An 8,134-nucleotide genomic window follows, 5' to 3' on the forward strand; every position below is an offset into this window, starting at 1 on the left:
TGTGGACCATTAGCTCCTGGGTTTGATTCCCACAAAAGGGTTAATCCTAGATTTATTTAGTTTGATCCTGAATTAGTATATAGCCAGTATAGCATAGTGGAGATAGATATGATCGGGTTATTTCGTTGGTGCTACAATGATAATACAGTGTCCGTCAGTGATCCAAATTTATCATTCAAAAAGTATAAAAATAATAATAATAATAATAATAATAATAATAATAATAATAATAATAATAATAATAGGAGTAGGTTACTTCATTTCAAAAAAAATACCAACATAATATTGATTCTCAAATAAATAGATGAACGTAATGATTTTAAGGATAACTCAAAAAGTTAAAACATATATATTTATAGAAATAAATAGATGAATAGGTACTTGGTTCGATTTTCACAATCACAAGGGTTTTTTTTCATATTTATTGGGTTTTCGTCTGAATTGGTGTATATGTTGATTATATCTATAAACATGGGTCAAAATATAGAACCTAATCATGTTTATTCAATCATAACGTAAATATAGATACCAAGTTAGAGACACTTACTTGTGGGAGTGGTCATCTTTGAAGACGAAGATAAGGCCATGATTCCCGTTATGGTACCTTAGGTTGATGGATCACCTTAGAGAGAATTTTAGTATTTTAGTATTGGTGTTCTACTAGAGTTTTTGATCACCACTTATCATCAATATATAATGGATCAATGAATAATAGTCATGAATAGTGATCCGTTATAAAAACTCTATGTATTAATTCTATATTAATGGTACCTAAAGGGAAATCATAATTGCCCCTTTGAACTAATCAATATTTACAATTACTACCATCAAGTAATTGTCGGGGACTAGTTATGTCATATTGGTAATGTTACCAAATGATCCGTAAGGCCACATCAACGGGTTATTTCTAACATTCTCCCACTTGGCCTAGTGATCATTTGTGATAAGTATAAGTAAGTTTGGCCAAGTTAAAACATTAATCAATGTTTCAAATTGAAATTGCAACAGAAAAATACAGTCATTGAGTTACTGTCAACTCAAGACCCCCATTAATCATGTTACAACCCCAAATCAAAACATACGTAAATTTAAGACCAAAATGACTGAGGTAAGCCCTTTAAAATTAATTTGTATAATTCTTGTCTATACGTCATTAGGTGCACATACGTATTTATAGACAAACAAATTGTATAATTGAGGAAAAATAATAACTAATCATTCATATGTACGATATGCTATTATGTAAGGCCTTTAGTAAAACCCGTCTTTATTATGAGCTCTTAAAAAGACTTTGGGTGTAGACCTTAGTTATCGGATCCGCAAGCATATCATGAATGTAATGTATTCGATACAAATAATTAGTTTCCTCTTCTTGTTCATAAACGAACAATAATTTTGTATCGAAGTTTAATGCAGCACCTCTCGAACTGTTACTGTTCGAGGAAACAAGGTAGCTGACTTTTCACAGTAAGTCTTCAATATAATATTTATATAGAGTTCATAAGTTTATGAGTCCACTGATAAGTTTTCAACAACACTTAGTGACAATTGCGTTGTTAATTAACAACATATTATGTCATTATAATTTATGTTGTTTTATCAGTTTCTTATGGCTCCTCCATGAGACAATTATATCTGCTGACGTAAGGATATACCCCGAAATTGACATTCAAAGGAAAAGTAATTAACCTGTTTGAGTTCTCACTTCGTCTTACAGTCTTTCTCGTTTCTAAAAGATATCGTAAGATGCTTCATAATAATCTATAGTGGTCTAATGTTCATCAATGTTAGCAATATCTAAACGAGTATAGACTTGAACCTTCGTAAGGCTTCTAATTAACAAAGAATAAGGAAGTAATCTCATTTATCATTTTATCCTCTTAATGAGAGCAATATTGTTTGTTACATATGTAAGGACCCACTTTAGAGTAAAGCTTATGGCATGAAACTAATGCCCCAATGGGTCTATCTCGGTATATTTTGATATCTCTCACGTAAGTGGTATTTCCGAGATTCATTATATCAAAATATGTGTGAGAAATTATTTGACTTATATAACATATACTTATCAAAAGAGTGTCATCTATATAAGGATAAGTTTACATTAATTGCTCCCACTCATCCTGAGGTTGGTACACATAAATCCACTTAATTCGTGATGAAAAGAATTGCATTAAGATTTCGTCACATTTTGATGTTTGCTTCAACCCATATATGAATTTCATCGACTTAGAAACTAAGTGTTCTTGACCTTTCAGTTTAGAACTTTCAGGTTGTTTTGAACATGTAAGTCTTTGTTTAGTGAAAGTTGTTTTAATATCCATTTAATGTAGCTACAAAAGATTATAAGCTACTAGAACAACAATGATCCTCAAAGAAAACTTTTGCAAAAAGGTAAGATGATTCTTTGATAACAAACGTTATTCAAAACAAAAAATTAATTTTACTAAAATAATTTTTTATTCCATTTAGAAAATTGATTTACGCAAATGGCTTAATTAGGAAAGGTAGAATCAGTAAACTTTCCAATATCCATTTCAACTTCAGTCAAGTAGGATACATAATCATCAAAGTTAAACCTATATGACCTCCGTAGTTGATTATTGGGTTGTATAATGAGTTTCAGATTTATGGATTAACTCTTGATTAAGTTGCTATTGCTTTCAAGATTCTAAGTGTGTAAGAGTTGGTTAAGTATGGTGTACAAGAGGTGTAATCGGAGTAAAAATTAATAAGTCTCTTCCCCCCGCCTCTTGTACTTCTTACAAGTCCTGATAAGGACTATTACTGCTCCCACTGACTTAGAAATCTTTAACAATTTAGCATGCTTATGGTCAATATTAGGAGATCAATAAATTCTAATAGAGTAACAAATTAATGAAGTTACTCCTTGTAGTTTCTCTGTTTGAGGATTCCAATTATGGCAAGAAATCTGATTGTGCCCACGTCTAAGCAACAATGAAACTTTTGTTAAAGTAGGAGTATATTCTTAAAGAGAAAAGTTGTGAAGGAGCAGTGTCTTGTACAAGAGGTACAAATTGATGTAACAACAAGCTTTCATTCCCCTACCTCTTGCAACTCTCGCAAGTTAAGATAAAGGCACTTAATGCTCCCACTAACCTTTTAGATCTCTAGGAATGCTACAAGATGAATTTCAGTGATGTACGTGTTGTGGGAACCTTTCATATATGTTAGACTTGATTTCCTTAATGTCCAAATGTTATAAAATATTTGAGGACATATTTAGAAGGAATCATAGTATACATGAATTAATTTCTTTAATATTTTTATTCATATAAGACATATTAAATACAAGTAAATATTATGATAAATGAATTATGTCTGAATATTCCATTTTGGGATAAGTTCCAATGAAATATAACTTCTAGTGGAACTTAATTTATTCCCTTAGCCATTTAAATATTAAGGCTTATAACACATGATCATAAGTCACTAAGAATGAGATTTGATAATATTTCATCCTTCATTAACCTAGTCATGATTTCTCATGAAATTTGGTGTTAATGGATGGAATTTGTAAGTCTCATTTTTCTTTTGTTAAATTTTCATTTTCATGATAACAAAAGGTTGTGAAAAAGTGTAGCATCATCTAGTGCTATCTTATAAGGTTTCTATCCAGAGTGAGATGACAAATAATATGAGAGTTTAAGGTAAGAGTGACTTTGTTTTAACCATGCAAACCTCACAACTGTCATAATGTAGCTTTCATATTGATACTAAATTCTGAATAATCTACAGAATATATAAGGTATCATAAAGCCTAATTATAAAACAGTTTATTATGGTTCTTATAGTCTTAACATAAAATTTTGCCACTAACTCTCATATTAATTATTTGTTGATTTCTGGTAAGTAACCGTATAGAACTAGACTTAACCCATCATGTGTTAATTGGAATATTATCATTAGCAGATTTAAATATCATAAATATCTAACTACTTATCTTAGCCAGCTGTCCCATTGAATTATGGGTAGTCGTGATGCTCATGCCTAGTTTAATGACATAAGTCTGCAGTGAGACTTTCCTTTTGAAGAAACTTATAGCTGGAAGTAGAACTTGTACACTGTCTCCAAATCTTAAAAGTATCCTCCTTTTAGGTTTAGTGGCGGTGAGATGAACAACATCTAATTTTTCCAGTTTCATGCATTCCTTTTCCTGTATATATGCTGCTAATCAACACACTCAATTTCCTTTGGTACTCTTGAGTGGTATAGATGATTCTTAAGGCAACTTATGGTATTAGTGGAAAAGTTATATGTAATGCACCGGAAAAGTGTACCGATTTCCATGTGTAAACCTTTAAATTATGGGTCATGGTATTGTACATGATGATGTATTCACATATGTCACTAACTTTATAGTAAGAATCTAGAGTAATGCATGCGTCTTAGGAGTTATTTTGATTCTTCCAAAGAAAATAAATTAGTCTTAGGAAATTTAGAATCTAGAATAGCTCACATGATAGCAATAATTAAGTGGGTTCTTGATTATCATAAGAGATATAATGTTTGACTTATCCTACTAGTCATGCTCTAGTTTTCTTCTGTAAAACTTTTATCAGAAAAGAGCAGTAGAATTATCATATCTTAAGAAATAATCAACAATCCAACAAGAGGAAATTTTGTAGAAACTCTTTAGTAAGCAAAACATTTTAGGTTTTGAAATTAGAGTGGATAAAACAGATGAGATACAAACTTAGGAAGAAACTTGGAGTGATTTACATTATGGGGTAATCAAGTAAGGCAGACACAAATTATTATATTGAAGATATAGTCTACTATAACACCAAAATAACAGACTAATATAAGGTTCTACCTGAATTTTGGCTTCGCTTTGGCTTTGACCAAAATTCAGACATTATAAACGTACATAAATAACAGATTGTCTTGATGTTCTAAATAAATTTGGCTTCGCTTTGGCTTTGACCAAAATTTATGCATTATGAACATACATAATAGACTGACTTATTGTTCTACATGAAATTTGGCTTCGCTTTGGCTTTGACCAAATTACATGTATTATGAACATAAATAAATAAAACCAACTTAATGTTCTGCCTGAATTTTGGCTTCGCTTTGGCTTTGACCAAAATTCACGCATTATGAACCATATAAAATAATAAACCTCGGCTTAATGTTCTACCTAAATTTTGGCTTCGCTTTGGCTTTGACCAAAATTCAGCATTATGAACGATATAAATAATAGACCGTCTTTAGTGTTATACATGAACTCTGGCTTCGTTTTGGCTTTGACCATAATTCACATATTATGAACACACATAAATATAGACTGTCTCAATGTTCTACATGAACTCTAGCTTCGCTTTGGCTTTGACCAAAATTCATGTATTATGAACACACATAAATAATAAAGTAAAACACATAAATATAACATAACACCTTTGGGCCAGAAATGAAATATTTATGTAAATTAGGCTGATAATTTATTATATGCATCATCAAACAATTCGTTGTTGGTTTCATTATCCAACAATACACATAATCACATAAAATGGTATAAATTAAAGCTGGGCCATTCGCAAAATAAGAATCTCACATAAAAGTTGCATATAAAGGGCTTTAAGTGTACAAACATTTAGGCACAAAATCAACTATTCAGTTCATGGATTATAGTCTAGAATTTCTATAATCAATTCATTAATTGCAATCATTAAATTCAAACATTAATTCATGAGGACTTTGTAACCGATTAATTCAAGAGTGCATGAATACATAATCAAGTTTGTAACTGATTGCAAATTCATGTATTATAAATTCATCCATTAATCATCATAATAAATTCTAAATAGCATTCACAAATTGTATTAAATACAACTCTAAAATATTCATGAATACATAATCAAATTTGTAACTGATGGAACCTATACTTGAATACGTAATCAAATTTGTAACTGATGGAACCTATACTTGAAATAAAATATTCATGAATGGAAAAATTGATAGAAAGAATTCAGCAAACTAGATTGTTCCATCCAAGTTTACCAAACATAATATTAAAATAATTTCTTATGAGTAAGGCTTTAAATTGTAAGTACAATTTATGGAAAAACTTGGATAAATATCACCGGAAACAAAAATTAATTTACGATGATGTCAAAATCATTTGCTAAAAAACAATTTGAATTGATTATCATATTAAAATGTTTTTAGTTGATTTTTTTTTTTTACGACTAAGGAACTCAACTCCATCATCAACAGCGAATCATCAATATCGGATTTCATGATCGAATTTGATATAATCAACATTGCTCTGATACCACATGTTGATTATATCTATAAACATGGGTCAAAATATAGAACCTAATCATGTTTATTCAATCATAACGTAAATATAGATACCAAGTTAGAGACACTTACTTGTGGGAGTGGTCATCTTTGAAGACGAAGATAAGGCCATGATTCCCGTTATGGTACCTTAGGTTGATGGATCACCTTAGAGAGAATTTTAGTATTTTAGTATTGGTGTTCTACTAGAGTTTTTGATCACCACTTATCATCAATATATAATGGATCAATGAATAATAGTCATGAATAGTGATCCGTTATAAAAACTCTATGTATTAATTCTATATTAATGGTACCTAAAGGGAAATCATAATTGCCCCTTTGAACTAATCAATATTTACAATTACTACCATCAAGTAATTGTCGGGGACTAGTTATGTCATATTGGTAATGTTACCAAATGATCCGTAAGGCCACATCAACGGGTTATTTCTAACAGTATAGGCATTATGTCTAGTGGAGATGGATATGATCGGATGGTTTCGCTGGTGGCACGATAATATTTCAGTGATCCGTCAATGATTTCTGAAAAACAAAAAAAAATGAACTTAATGATTTTAAGGGATAACTCAAAAATTATATATTTTATAGGAAAATGAAAGTTATGTCCGCATTTGTGGGTAAATCTTTGATGATAACATAGATAGGGATTCTGGATGGAGACAGTCTCCGTTAGGGGGAAAGACAAATAACAAATAACGGCGGAGGTTGACTCTTGATTGATTGTTGATGCCACCAAATGTGGGTTTGGCCGGAGGAGCCGCTATTATACTCCAACCGACCATTTTACTAAACGTATAATACATTAAACATATTTTTAGTAGAGTTAAATGTTATTTTATTCCCTATGGTTTGGGTTATTTTGTCAGTTTAGTTCAAAGATTTGAAATATTGTCATTTTAGTCTAAATAATTTCATGAGTTGCCATTTTAGTTCACTGGGTTAACTCTGTCCATTTTTTCTGTTAGCTAAAATAGTAAGTCGATCATTTTATATGGTCGAATTGTCATTCTAGTTAACAGAATTACATATAAAATGATCTTCTAGTTAACAGAATAAAGGGATGAAGTTAACTCAGTGAACTAAAATGACAACGTTTGAAACTATTTGAACTAAAATGACAACGTTTCAAACCTTTGGATTAAGCTAGCAAAATGACTCAAACCATATAGACTAAAATTACATTTAACTCTTTTTAGTACTTACAAATGGAGGTTTCACTAAATTAATTTGCATATATTAGCTACTACTAGTTTAATGCAGAGAAAAGATATTATAATGTCTCTTTATTTTCATTTTTATTTTAAAAGAAAGGGGGCTACTAAATATACCCACTCTTGTTTCTTTTCATATCCCCGTTTCCATAAAATCACATCTAAACTTATCATATTTATCCCCTATACATGTCATATTTTTTAAAAGTATTCTTTTTGTTAGAAAACAAATTTAAAAGTGTAAAAAACTATTGTAGACGTTTTTTTTTTCAAAATTTTTGTTTGTTTTTTATATTAATTTAAAAAACATATTTTTTTAAAGTGTTAACTTCGATCGAAAGTCCTAAACTGGTTTTAACTTCCTTATAACATACTCCTTATACTAATTAAATTTGAACTTATATAGATTGTTAATTTATAGTTTGATAATATTATTTTAGTACCTATTGTTTATTTTTTCACTTACATAGATGGTTTGAATGATTAATATGTGCTAGGGCTCTATAAACATTATTTTAAAAGAAAAAAACTTTATTACTTTTTAATGAATAAAAATTATTAATTATTTTATAAACACATTTAAAGTATTAAAA

This window comes from Helianthus annuus, chromosome 3 (assembly GCF_002127325.2).
Source record: "Helianthus annuus cultivar XRQ/B chromosome 3, HanXRQr2.0-SUNRISE, whole genome shotgun sequence".
Taxonomy (NCBI): Eukaryota; Viridiplantae; Streptophyta; class Magnoliopsida; order Asterales; family Asteraceae; genus Helianthus; species Helianthus annuus.